This window comes from Semicossyphus pulcher, unplaced genomic scaffold (assembly GCF_022749685.1).
Source record: "Semicossyphus pulcher isolate SPU_LCO1_2020_fin unplaced genomic scaffold, fSemPul1.0.p SCAF_2, whole genome shotgun sequence".
Taxonomy (NCBI): Eukaryota; Metazoa; Chordata; class Actinopteri; order Labriformes; family Labridae; genus Semicossyphus; species Semicossyphus pulcher.
The window spans coordinates 7,430,566-7,444,897 of NW_027211693.1; the positions used below are offsets into that span (position 1 = coordinate 7,430,566).

The window sequence follows — 14,332 nt, forward strand, 5'->3', positions numbered from 1 at the left end:
ATATGACCTCCAAAAGCAAACCAGACCATCAGTGACAACACTGATTATTTCTATATTGTTATTTTTCATGTCTGAAAGCGCTGGCGGGGGGTAGGTGTCAGACGAAGCGATTAACTGCACGCTGCCTTTGTTTACATTTTCTGTTCTGTTAAAGAAAGCAAGATGAGATTTATTGTTGTTTATTATTGTATTGTTGTTGGAAAAACCACCACTTAAGCATGTACAGGACAAAATCAGCGAAGAGATAAGAGGTACGGCTTTGTCCACAGGGGGCGCCAAAATCAACACAAACCGAAAGGTCCTCACAGGAGCTTTAAATGATGATTAACTAAGGAATCTGCAGTTAGATTTCATGATCCTATGAGATTTAAGTTAATATAGCCTGACAGTTTAAACTTACGTCGTGGTGATTGGAGTCTTATCCACCCACGTCCAAGTCCCCTCTTCAGTAATGTCATGCAGACCAATCCAGGCATTTACGCCTGATTTCAGCAGCCCGTGCACAAATATCTGTAATTGTAGCATACAGGAATGATTCTCTAAATATCCTAAAACATTTTGTTTCTACCGTCATGTCTTCTGATTCAGACCACCAGTTTAACATCAGACTTTTTCATAATAATATTCATACTTAAAAACATAAATTCATAAAACATAACTGAATAAAAACATGCTCGACCTCCTTTTAACTATGCGTAAAAATATCCACCACCTTGTTAAGATCCATGGCTCTGCTTGTTCGCTAGATTTGTTTCTTGAAGTAATAAACATTGTTCACTTATTACTTTACAGCACAAACTGTGTGATGTGTGTGTTTCTGACTTATGAACAAAAACTTAACCATTCACAATAAGTGAAAGGTGTTTCATAGTGTATATATTTATTATTAATATTATTATTGTATTTTATTGTCTTCTTGTCTTTTTTTATCCATCACTTGTTTAACCCTGTGCTTTACTTTGAGCTGTTGTAACAAGGGAATTTGCCCCAATGGGGGATCAATCAAGTCTATCTTATCTGATCTTAAAACTACTTCTAACATGGATCTTGTGTATCCTTCAGTCATACATCTCATGCATCTTCTTTCTTTCTCACCTGTTCCAGCCTGCTGTCTATGACGGCCAAATCGGCTCCCTCAGCCATGCAGTCTGACCTGCTTGAAGTCCAGCTTTTCTTCACAGTTGAAACAAAGTAACAGCTGATGTCCAACTTCTTCCAGCCTTTCTGACAAGGCCTGCCTGCAACATTGAAACATTGGAAAGAAAAAATATCACAAACAGGCTATGCATAGCACAGTACAGTCAATTGATTGAACTTTTGTGACATCTTACGTCTTACTTTGTCGATCTTCTTCTCTAATTGATCTCTAACTGTTGATAAACTGGTGTAATTGGTCTGTAGCTGCTCTTTTTCCCTCTGCAGAGTATTATAACGTATTTGCAGTCTTGATTTGTCTGTCAACAGTGAATTGTATTTGATCTGAAGTGAACTTTTACTTCTCGACAGATCATTGAAGTTTACTTGCAGTTGGTCCTTGTCACTCTTCAGTGAAGAGTACTTCCTCTGCAGCCCATCTCTGCTTGTCCTCATCGTGGTGCACGCGGTCTGTAACTCGTCCAGCTTCTTCTGCTTGTCATCATAGTTTGTCTTTACCTGATCGCTCTCTTGTTTTAAGGTGTTGTAGCTTTGCTGCAGCTTTTCCTTTTCTTTATTCAGGTTACTCAGTCTGGCCTCAAACTGTTTTCTCTCTGCAGTTGACGCATCAGAAGTGACCTGCAGCCGATCTGCTCCAGGGCAGAAAGAACAAAAATCAGAAACAGGTTGCAAATAGCAAAGTATAGTAACTGAATCGAACCTTTATGAGAGACATCTTACCTCTTACGTTGTTGATATTCTTCTCTAATTGATCTCTAACTGTTGATAAACTGGTGTAATTGGTCTGTAGCTGATCTTTTTCCCTCTGCAGAGTATTATAACGTATTTGCAGTCTTGATTTGTCTGTCAACAGTGAATTGTATTTGATCTGAAGTGAACTTTTACTTCTCGTCAGATCATTGAAGTTTACTTGCAGTTGGTCCTTGTCACTCTTCAGTGAAGAGTACTTCCTCTGCAGCTCATCTCTGTTCGTCCTCATCGTGGTGCACGCGGTCTGTAACTCGTCCAGCTTCTTCTGCTTGTCATCATAGTTTGTCTTTACCTGATCGCTCTCTTGTTTTAAGGTGTTGTAGCTTTGCTGCAGCTTTTCCTTTTCTTTATTCAGGTTACTCAGTCTGGCCTCAAACTGTTTTCTCTCTGCAGTTGAAGCATCAGAAGTGACCTGCAGTCGATCTGCTCCAGTGGAGATAGAGAATAAATGATCAAAAACAGGCTATGCAGAGCACTGTATAGACAATTGATTGAACTTTTATGAGAAACATCTTACCTCTTACGTTGTTGATATTCTTCTCTAATTGATCTCTAACTGTTGCCAAACTGCTGTAATTGGTCTGTAGCTGATCTTTTTCCCTCTGCAGAGTATTATAACGAATTTGCAACATTGATTTGGCTGTCCACAGTGATTGGTATCTGATCTGTAGTACATATTCACTTACTGACATTTTTATTGTAACTTACTTGCAGTTGGTCCTTGTCACTCTTCAGTGAAGAGTACTTCCTCTGCAGCTCATCTCTGTTCGTCCTCATCGTGGTGCACGCGGTCTGTAACTCGTCCAGCTTCTTCTGCTTGTCATCATAGTTTGTCTTTACCTGATCGCTCTCTTGTTTTAAGGTGTTGTAGCTTTGCTGCAGCTGTTCCTTTTCTTTATTCAGGTTACTCAGTCTGGCCTCAAACTGTTTTCTCTCTGCAGTTGAAGCATCAGAAGTGACCTGCAGTCGATCTGCTCCAGTGGAGATAGAGAATAAATTATCAAAAACAGGCTATGCAGAGCACTGTATAGACAATTGATTGAACTTTTATGAGAAACATCTTACCTCTTACGTTGTTGATATTCTTCTCTAATTGATCTCTAACTGTTGCCAAACTGCTGTAATTGGTCTGTAGCTCATCTTTTTCCCTCTGCAGAGTATTATAACGTATTTGCAACATTGATTTGGCTGTCCACAGTGATTGGTATCTGATCTGTAGTACATATTCACTTACTGACATTTTTATTGTAACTTACTTGCAGTTGGTCCTTGTCACTCTTCAGTGAAGAGTACTTCCTCTGCAGCTCATCTCTGCTTGTCCTCATCGTGGTGCACGCGGTCTGTAACTCATCCAGCTTCTTCTGCTTGTCATCATAGTTTGTCTTTACCTGATCGCTCTCTTGTTTTAAGGTGCTGTAGCTTTGCTGTAGCTGTTCCTTTTCTTTAGTCAAGTTACTCAGTCTGGCCTCAAACTGTTTTCTCTCTGCAGTTGACGCATCAGAAGTGACCTGCAGCCGATCTGCTCCAGTGCCGTAATCGGCCTGTGCTGGGTCTACTGACCAGGGCTGGCTCAAGATTTCATCTGTAAATTATAAAGAAAATTACATATTTTTTAGACAATTGCATGGAAGTTACAAAATTCATATTTTAAATGATAAAGAACTAACTTACAGTAGATGACTTGTCCTACGTTTCCAGCCAACAAGACAGCACACATAATTCCAAGACACACAGAAACACATCTGGACGGGGGGTTTCTTCTCTGAAAATCTACTCAATCAAAAGTAAGAAAATAATTACAAATAATTCCTTATGCACTAAGTTGCCACTTTACCTAATTGTCCCATGGAAATAAAAGCACAAGAAACTCTGGTGTAAAAACTTATTTTATGAGCTAAATTATACATATGGCATTCAAATAAGTCCCATAAGTCAGTTTCCCAATGCACATGGATTACACTTGTTAATACTTTGAGTCTAAATATTCTCCCTTGTAGTGTGTTTTCAGGTTAATACTGTACCGCTGGTACTGATGAGGTTGTTCTTCTTATATACATCATCATTGATCTCCATTGGATCCATTCGGGTACCGGTCTCACTGTTTTTCCTGTTAAAAAAATACATTTATATAAGTTTGTTAATACACTACAACATTATAAACTGCTAAATGTTCTTTTATACATTTTTTAAAATCAGTATTCATAAGTTTGTGTTCTATTATTTGTGTTAACATTGCATGCCTCTGTTTAATAAAAAAAATGGACTCAAGTAAGATGTGACATTTACATGAAGTCCTTCATAATTAATGCAAACTTTGTTGGTAATGTAAAGAGGCCTTTATATGAGCATTTAACCAAAGTCTACAGTCTTTTAAGTGATTTGGACTGCGTACAAAAGTATTTAAGTCATAATGAAATAATTTAAACTTGCAGAAATAATCTTTTCAAGCACTCTCAAAACTAGAGTCAAAGTGAATGAAGGTTACAGTACAATTATCCATAATCAAAGGTTGGAACGGTCTCTAAATGTGCACTTACCTTGGATCTGAGGAGGTGAAATGAAGTCAGTATCAGTACGACTGCGTCCACATGAAGATGCTGCCACTGATTTATAACAAACACAACAAAAGCAAATGATAACGCAGCGTTATTTATTGTGCAGATAACAGGATGCTCCTTCTGCCCATGTCATCAAATGTTTAACCTTAAACTCTGCTCTGATTGGTCTACAAAACAAAAGTCCTTACTGGTGCACTGTGTGTTCACATTCTCCGGTCAGATTTTCAGGTAATTTCTGGCCAAATTGATTCTGAGAAACAAACTGGTGTTCACCGGTAATCACATGGAGGGTGTTACCTCTCAGGCTCCAGCCCTTCGTGCTCTGTGCTTTCTGTTCCTTTTTCCTACAGATGAACTTCCAGCTGAGGTCAAATGAGACAGTGACAGGGTCACAGGACAGGTTTATTGACTAAATAAAACATAAGTAATCCAAAGTCGCTCGGCCTATCTATCGTTCACACTAGTGTTTTAGTTCAAAGCCACATATATTAAGATCTGTCTGAATATTTTCCTCTTGAAGTATAAATTATGCTCGGCAGGGCTTTGAGCTAAATGTCAGCATGCTAACATGTTTGCGATGACAATGTTACAGTAACATGCTGATGTTTAAGTAGTTATAAATATCAAACATATTCAAATCTTTAGTCTAAGCATGCTATCATTTGTTTATGAGGAAATGAGCAAATTAGTGTGGGTATTAAGTCATAAATCATACTTTTGGACCTGACTATATAAAATACTCTAATCGCTCCGTGAAAAAACAAAAATGTATTTTTTAATTATTTTATGATAAATTATCCTGAACAATCACAAGTTAAAACACTGCTGAGTAAGCACTTATTTAAAAGAAACTATTTGCAAAATATCTGCACTCCTCAGCCTGAAGAACTCTTGAAATACATCTGTAGCACGGACGTCAGCCTCCATTGCGGCTGCAACAAAAAGCTGGTATAAGATTTAAAGAAACATGACAGCAAGAAATGTGTCATTTGTCGGAGTTTTCAACATGACAGAAACGGTTGTCAAGTCGACAGTGGCAGACCTCCTGGTTGATGTTTTGCTGCTGCATCAGACATTAGAGACGTGTCAGTTAAAGTTTTGTTGTACTTTCATTTCTGCAGCTACACGTACTGTGAAAGAATCCCAGTGATCTGTCAGGAAGAGAAAGCCAATGCATTGTTTCAAGTTGGAAGAATAATAAAGTCTCAGACATCATGTGACACACAGAGTACGATCAAGTTCAACGATTCACAAACACGTGGAAATATCCAAATCAGTTTTTTCAAGGGTGAGATTGTGGTTAATTTATTCTCCGTCTGATTGTGTCAAGATTCCCTCACATTTCTGTACAGCGGCTTTGTTTATAAAAGCTTTATCATCTCTGACTGCTGAAAGGGGTTGAATGGATTTAAGTTAGGTACCCTCGCCTGACACTGGTACAAGATTTAAATGTGATTTGGGGCAGTGGGCAAACATAGCAGCCTGTTTGTGGGTAACAACACATCTTCTCCTCTGTAGTCTCAAAACTCATTTAACTCTTGGGTTGAATACAGTTTGGGCAGTTCTTTTCATCCAACTTCTGACTGTAATAATATCCAAACATGCACTTTTGTGTAGGATAAAGAAAACCAGTAACTGGGCTAGTAACACTTTATTTAAAGGGGCCATATCTTTGGATATTCTCATATTTTCATGGGTTTCGCATTTTTGTGTGTTTATTGTTCACAGTGAAAACAGCATAATTCAGGGTTTTTCCAGAATGACATTTTTAAAAAGGTCGCCTCTGAAATGGGCCGTTCAGAACAGCTGCAGGTTTCTACGTAGCTTTCGACCAATCGTCATTCCCCTCAGACTGCCTTCCAGACTGCACAGCCAAATACTGTCAGCCAATCGTGGCTAAGGTCTGACCTTTGAATGGCATACGGCTTGTTCGTTTCAGCAGGAAGGAGAGGCTCCAAATATGTACACAATTTTTTAAATGAAACAAACTTTACCAACGTGATTAAAAACACATTAGAATAATAGAAAATAGATTGCACAGCTTAAATATGTCCACTTTAACATGCCATAACCAATATATGCACACTAAAACCTAATGAACCACCTTGAAAAGTAAACCATCCAGTAAATATTTAATCCCCGTCTTACAATTTGGACCAAGCGACAGAACGTCATCCATCTGATATTTAGAGTTAGACTGATTATACACCCTCATAATCGTAACATTATAATAATTTTAGTATTTTATTTTGATGCTTTCATTTTTAAGAGATAGGAATCAGTCATCTGCTTTCTCGATCTGCCAGGCCTCACTAGTTCAGCTCAGGCGCTACGAAAGCAGATAAAAATTCAGCTGACAGACAACATTGGTCTATTTTCAGTGGCTGGACTGAATTTCCTAATCACCTCCAGGACTCCTGAATGAATAATGAATAATATCTTGTCAGTAATATAACACCACAAAACCAAGCCAGCAACCAAAACATGTCAGTGGCATTTCAATGTCTCCAAACCCCACTGAGCGCTGAATGTGATTTTTGTCATGCAGCCGTTCGTGACCCCAGTGACCATTATCATACAGCTGTACACACCTCCCACCCAAGCTAAAGGAGGCGGTGAGTGAGGAGGTGAAGCTGCTGAGTGTCTGATGGAGATAAGGGGAAATGAGTGTGGCTGAGAGGCTCCATCCTTCAGCCTGTCACACTCTGCACTGCCCATATGAATTAGCCTCAATAACTCCGGATCTGATCTGAAACAGCCACTTCAGGAGAAAAAGGAGAGGATTTATCGACATCTCAGGATCCTGCTATCTCCGCACAAAAACAACACAGTGATGGGTGTCATATGGGGACACTGATTTGATCACATTGTGAAATGATCTTCACTGTAGCGTGATAAAATGATGAATTTGACATTTATTATCCCATATATGCTGCTGAACTCATCTGGAACTCTAATTTGCATTTGACTTTTGCTTATTATTTATTTAATCTCAGTTATGTACCAAATAAATCATTTTTATTTTTCCATTACTTGTAAATCAACTTTGACCTGCAGTCCACGTTAAGCTGAAATAAGGAACTATATTATGTAAGGGCCCTTTTTTTTTTCTCATCGTGTAATATGGAAACCGATACAAAAATTCAGCATCACACTAATTCATTTTATAGGATGTTTATATCAGTCAGCGGTTCCCAAACTTTTTATGCAACGAACCCCCTTCTACATCCCGACCGGGTTGATGTACCCCCATCCCCCGACACTTAAAAAAACAAAAACAAAAACGCAACACAGCCTATTTATAGGCGCATTAAAGGCATTAAGTTTAATTCTGCACAAATAATAAAGATATTAAAAATATTCAACAGATCACAACAATGCGCTCTTACATTCGATACTGAAACTACACCGCAACAACAAGTCCTCACTTTGAAAGAGCAAAGAAGACGAGTGAGGGTGGGGAGAAACGTACAGGCAGACAGGCCCGTCATGAGAGAAGATGGGGAACATGCCGTCATATTTTCAGCCACATTAAAGAAACATTGAATCAGGTTTAAATTACAATTACCAAACATAACATAGCAGTTACGGAAATTAGAACATCAGTAGCCTAATTTGAATCCAACTGCAGTGGAGCTACACACGATCCAAGTAAAGAAAAATTGGACTGACACATGCAGAGGCTCAGAAACAGATCACATGGACATAAAGCGGATCCATTTGAGGATTTTCAAGTGAAAAATCCCACTTGGTGAAATAAATACACCATTACATTGTTCCTCACGTGCACCCGACTTTGGGAATCCCTGATATAAGTGGTGTGGAGGAATTTGGCATGAGCAACAGCAGCTGTCTTAGTTTACTGTAATAAGTTTTGTCCTTGAGAACTTATTTGCATCCAGACTGGAGATCTGTTTAAAAGTGCTTAATCTTTTAAACATGGTAACACCTACTCTGACAAATGACAACGAATGGAAACGTATCAGTTAGATTCTATTGATCTCAAGAATGATATTGATTTCGCTTTTCGCATTAGACTTTATTGAGAAATAAAAAACGTTGATGTTTTGAAATAACTGATCTGATGATGAGTATACGTGAACAGCTGCATGAATGGAAAACCACATTGATTAGTCGTTAATCATTACACAAATGAAAAGTTTCTCGTGTATGCCTTCATGCAAAAACAAAACAGTAATCAACGCAAGAGCTCAAGTATTTCCATCATCAGTCATACTTATTGATTAAATAACCATATTCATGTTTGTTAAAGGTTGTTACCTCTGCAACAGCTTCTCTAGCTGGTTCCTTGAGTTGTTCCTGGGGGTCTGAAGCTGTTTGACCGGCAGACTAAAAAAGGGTCGTCAGAGGTCAGATTATTAGCCATCTGGTGAATATTTCATGTTGTCTTCATTAAAGGAATACACACTGACTTCTGTTTGTGATCTTAAATATGACACTTATAACACTTAAATCTGATTTCAGTAAACAGAAAAGGAGCAAGTGGGCTGAGTAAGGTGTAACTGTTGGAGCACAGAGTAAACGGGGACAGAACTTAGGAAGGGTCAGTTGAAAGTGTAAGTGAAGTGACATTGAGGGTTAACATCAGAAAAGAACTTTGGCGATTAGAGTCCACTGATGTAATGCATTTTCAATAAGCATAGGCTAATAAAGACAGGGGATAAGGAGAATTCCCCAAAGTTTGGACGCTGATGGGGGAAGATTGGAGCCTAATCTTTCTTACTGAACTTTTGCCAAATCCTCATCAAGTTGAGTTGACTATAGTTGCTGTCCTTCAAAAAGGAGCAAGCTCAAAACTTATTCAAAGCCACATTTTTAAGCCCACAGTCTGTGGAAGAAAAATGCTATTTTCAGATGACTTTTTTCACATTTGATTAACTTTCACTGAAAGGGGAGATTTGTTCCCAGTTGATGCTGCTATTTTATATGTTTTTTAAGTAAGGATGGCTCCATTAAAGCAATAATCTCAAAGATTTTCATGTAAATAAATGTCTGTTAGCTATCGCCACATGAAGTAACGCAATGGTGATTGAACCTATGACCCACTGATGAAAGCCTTTGCATTTGCAGTATATAGTAGAATAGACTGGGTGTCTGTGGTGACATTCGCAGAAAAAAATCACAAGTGGCGCCCAGTTAGTGACACGTTTTCCATCAGCCAGCAGTGGTTGGTCTGCCAGAGAGGGTAGGGGGGGCTAAGCGGCTGCATTTCCAGTTTCTGTAAATGTTGCGAGTAAACAGTAATCTACTATGGCTGAAAAGATCAATGACTACAGATACAACTTCAAAAATAAGTGAAAATCCAAAGAAAAAGAAACAAATTCAATGCTCAGATGAAGGCAAACAGTCTACTGTGTATTTATTTCTCCTGTGCTGTAGTTGCCACAGTTTTCCAGTTTGGGATCGATAACATCCATCCTTCCTACCATCCATCCATCTAAAAAGAAAAGCAACCGTCAGCGAGGAAAAGACTTACAACCGTCATAAAGGCAGCCAACCGTAGATGTCTGGTTAAATTAGGTGTTCTCCGCTATATGTTGTGTGATCGTAGGTGCCGTCAAAGAGAACAAAACTGATGTGATCAATGGGAAATTTGTTCCTGGTGGTAGCTGGTATTTTATATGTTTTAGTAAGGATGGCTCCATTCAGGCATAAATCTAACCATTGTGTCACTTGTCTATGTTGATTTTTGAATGTGGGATGGGCTTTTTGCTGCCCCTTGTGGCTAATGGGGGAAAAACAGTCCTACATTTTTAAAGAAATTAAAATGTAACTGTGCTAAATTCGGTGTTGCTGTAAAAGTTCTGCGTCTTTGCCTGACTCTGAAAATCCCAATATTTTAAGGTGAAATGCTGCATGCGTTCATGTTTTATTCTTGTGTCAATCCACCTCCCTTTTACTTTCAAGTCTCAACTGTGTCACACATTGATGTTTCAGCTTTGACATGCAGATGATGTTCCACAGGTCACATTTCAGAACATACCGGAGGCTTTTTTTCTATATATCACATTAGCTCATGACTTGAAGAGGCAAAGCGTTCCAATGCCGCCCTCCCGCATAAAGCACCGCCTCTGTTTTAGTTACAACCTTGAGATGAGAGCATACGGGTCCTCGGGGAGGTACTGGAGGAGGGGTCGTTATCATTTTTGGCAGTCCTCCCGTGTAAACCCAAAGGCCCTCCTCCATATTCATCAGGGGTGATTATGTGCTGACCTCCGCCTGCCGTTAATCCTGAGCTGATGTATGCCCAGCAGGCAGGCGTCATGAAGGGGGGCGAGCAAACCTGACACTGAGGCCAATTAGGTGTCTCAGAGGTGAGAGAGAAGAGAGAGAGAGAGAGAGAGAGAGAGAGAGAGAGAGAGAGAGAGAGAGAGAGAGTCTGAATTCATATCTGAGGCCTGATTATTCATTTTCGATTATCAAGGTGATGATGAATTTTTTGTGGCATTAATACAAATAGAACCAGAGGCCACATTTGAATATTAACCAAATCAAGACTGAAGCACACACAATGAATTAATTACTTCTGTAAATAACTATTGTAATATTGTTTTTCTATCAGGCACTGTCTCTTTTACATTAACCTATACACTTTATATTTTCAGTTATATTGCACTTGTTTTTTGCATTCCTCTAATTTATCGCTTCCACCCACTTCTGACGCTCCTTATTTTGTTCAATAAATAAAACATAAACTTACCAATCTGTCTTGTTTGTTTCTTGTTACTGAGTTGAATCATCCAATCTCCCAAACAACACAAAACAATAGAGTCAATACCAACAGGTGAACAGTCTAAACTGTTTTTCAATGGGAGGGATATTTGGCATATTTTCCTTGGGACCTCACCCACTCCTCAGATATGCTGGTCATCCCACGAAAGCATGATCCTTACAAATGGGACATCGTTGGACAGGGAAATGAACAAGCTTTCCAATGATACCGGATAGAATGCTAATGATAAAGTGACAACAGAGATATGATCGACCAAACACCATATTCCAATCTCTTGCTCTCTTGCATTACAGTACCACAACAGTGTTATTATTTTAGCTTAGCATATATATGCATTGTTTTTTTGGTGTATGACATTCTCAACACAGATTAACTACACAAACTATGTTTTAACAATCTTAGCCAACTCCTCACAAGAGCACATATTTGTCAAAGTGTTAAACTATTTATGAATTTGGAAAATGGAATGAATTCATTTATTTCTGCAAACAGTGATCAGTCGATATTTCTCAGCATGTCTATTCTTGCACTCTAGGCTGAGAATGATTCAGAGGAGCTGGCAACAATGTGGTGCCAAAACTGTGACAACTGTCTTCGGGATCAGCTCAACGCTGACAAAATCCGGTCGCAGGAGTTGAAACGTACGTCATGTCTTTTCTCAAAGTGTCATGCTGCGATTTTGTTCTTGGTTTAAGAAAGCGGGAATGCAGTGCAGCCTTTCACTCTTCACACTGATAAGAGAACATCATGTCTGCATCACAAGTGAAGGAAAAATGGGACATTTTTAGATGCAGTGTGAATTTAGCTGCACGGAGAGACAGACAGATGGAGTTCCTATGGAGAAACACAGGACAGAGACGGGATAGTGGGGAGATAGACAGATGTGTTTGGTTTCAGATCACAGCTGGATCCGTTCTCCGCTGTTTGGACTGGCCACATTAATAAGAACACTAACACCCTGTGGGCTCCAGAGATCCAATTTTGGAGTCAGAGAGCCAAAGGGAATCCATATTGGAGAGTTACACCAGCAGGGAGGGATCACTCTGTATCAAATTAACGACACCATATTTCATGTGCAATCCTGCAGCAGTATTAAAGCCTCTGTGCTGCTCTTTCCCGACAAGATCAATTATGGGTATGTTTTCTTTTCTAGCGTGTAATTAGTGGTGCAACCATGGAAAGTACGATTTAAACGTATTATCTGTACATTGCAAATGTTCATCAGGCTGTCACTCAAAGTACAAATACAGGTCGGTTTACCACCAATGGCACATGGCAAAAAATAAAGTAAACTTCTTTCTGAAGCCCTTTGGTACATTTAAAGCAGATGTGAAGCTGCCATATATGGCATGAGTCAGCAAATATGTATGAAGTTGAAAAATGAATACACTTTATACTTTACAGTACAGAACTAACCAGGGATCTCTTCTTATCTTTCGCTATATGAAGGGGTTTTACAAGATTGAATGCAGGTGATTTCAACGTGGATGTCATTTCTTTGTGCATTGTTCATTGATTTGCGTGATGTGATCTGTCTTAGGTGTTGACAAAATTTCCCCTGGGACAGTGGTTGACGTCACAGGCCTTGGTCTGACCACAAGAGGAGGACATACAGATTCTACTATGTAGAATCATGGACGTGGATTTCCGGGAAGGGAACTACGCTTGTAGTCCGAGTAATACTGACCAATCACGTATCAGCAGGCTGTGGTGTATGCAAGAAAAACAGGGAGGAGAGCAAAAGCAGGCAGAATGTAATAAGCCGTAATGCCACCCCGGCTCCCATCAGCGTGATCTGACGACGATTTAGCTTCTTATTAATCTCTATAAACAGACATCTGCATGCTAACAGCTAACAATCTGTTCTAGATCTAACATTTAACTTGAGGTGAATTCCCTTGATGCTGTGTCAGGAAAGCCATTCAGCATTCAGATTTCCCAACTTCCTCGAATGCATCAGATCGATCCGACCTCCGTTCAACAAGCGAGCATTTTAAAAGTTTTCTTTTCCTCTTCAGGACAGAGCTGACAAAGCTTGAACTGTTACTTCTTACTAATCTGCATCATGATGTTGAAATTTCGGCGAAGGTAAGACCCGTCAATTAAAGTAAATCACAAGAAAACGGTTTCTCTTTCTGTAACAGTCCAGCACGCGGAAAAGGAAGTCTTGACTGGAAGTCGTTTATCGCTTACCGCCCGGCACGTTCACCAGGGTCCCCTGAGGCTATATCGTCTCATTCTACAGCCGATGGGATCCGAGATTGATTTTAAGGTTACAATTTATTATGTCCAGGGCTTGAGGCAGGATTACATCTGAAACAACGCTTGTGTTTGATTATCTGGAGCTTACAAAATCACTCGATCCCTAAATTGCGTGATTTTATTTTTAAAGACTAAATGTTAGCTTATATTTTGTTTTTATCATTTGCTTTTAATTCTTTATTAATGAAAGAAAATATGACTGTTGTCCAACAGACAAACATAAAGGCAACAGAGATTGTAAGGACATTTATCAGGACAGGAACTATCTAAACCAACAAACAAATCACACAACAAATATGCACATTTTATTTCCCTCCAGTAACAGTTCCCTGGCCATGTGCTTTGAAATTAAAGTATTTTTTTTCACTGATAACATATAATTTTATGTAGTTTATCTATTTTTTTTAAATGGTGCCATTAATTCTAAAATTCAACTCTCTTTGGAAACAGATTAAATAACTCTCACCTCCAGGAATATACCTGCCTCTGAATGATAATCATTTGAAATGAATTCCCTGTTAGAAAATGTGTGAGTTTGAATCAGCTGCTCCCCCTGCTGTTTCTAGCCTTTGACTCGAACACCAGGATTAAATTGTCAGTTTGAAGACACTAAACAATATAATTAAAACTGCCGGACTCCATCAGCGAGCGGAGAACAGAATTCAATCTGCTGATTTGCAGCAGGCAGAATCTGTCTGGCACAACGTGCTGGAGAAGACGTGTATTCTTCACTTGGCGTTGGATGGTTAAGTATCTGTCAAGTTTAATCAGTCAGTGAGGAGTGAATTACAGGAGCAGGTCAGGTCTATCCTCTGCAGCACTGAGCTTTTAATTTGCTGAAAGTAATAGCTGG

General features: G+C 39.2%; 1 pseudogene; it reads right to left on the reverse strand.

The window, feature by feature from the left end:
- Positions 1 to 396: 396 nt before the first annotated feature.
- On the reverse strand, positions 397 to 3,987 carry LOC138598462 (interaptin-like; annotated as a pseudogene).
- Positions 3,988 to 14,332: the final 10,345 nt, after the last annotated feature.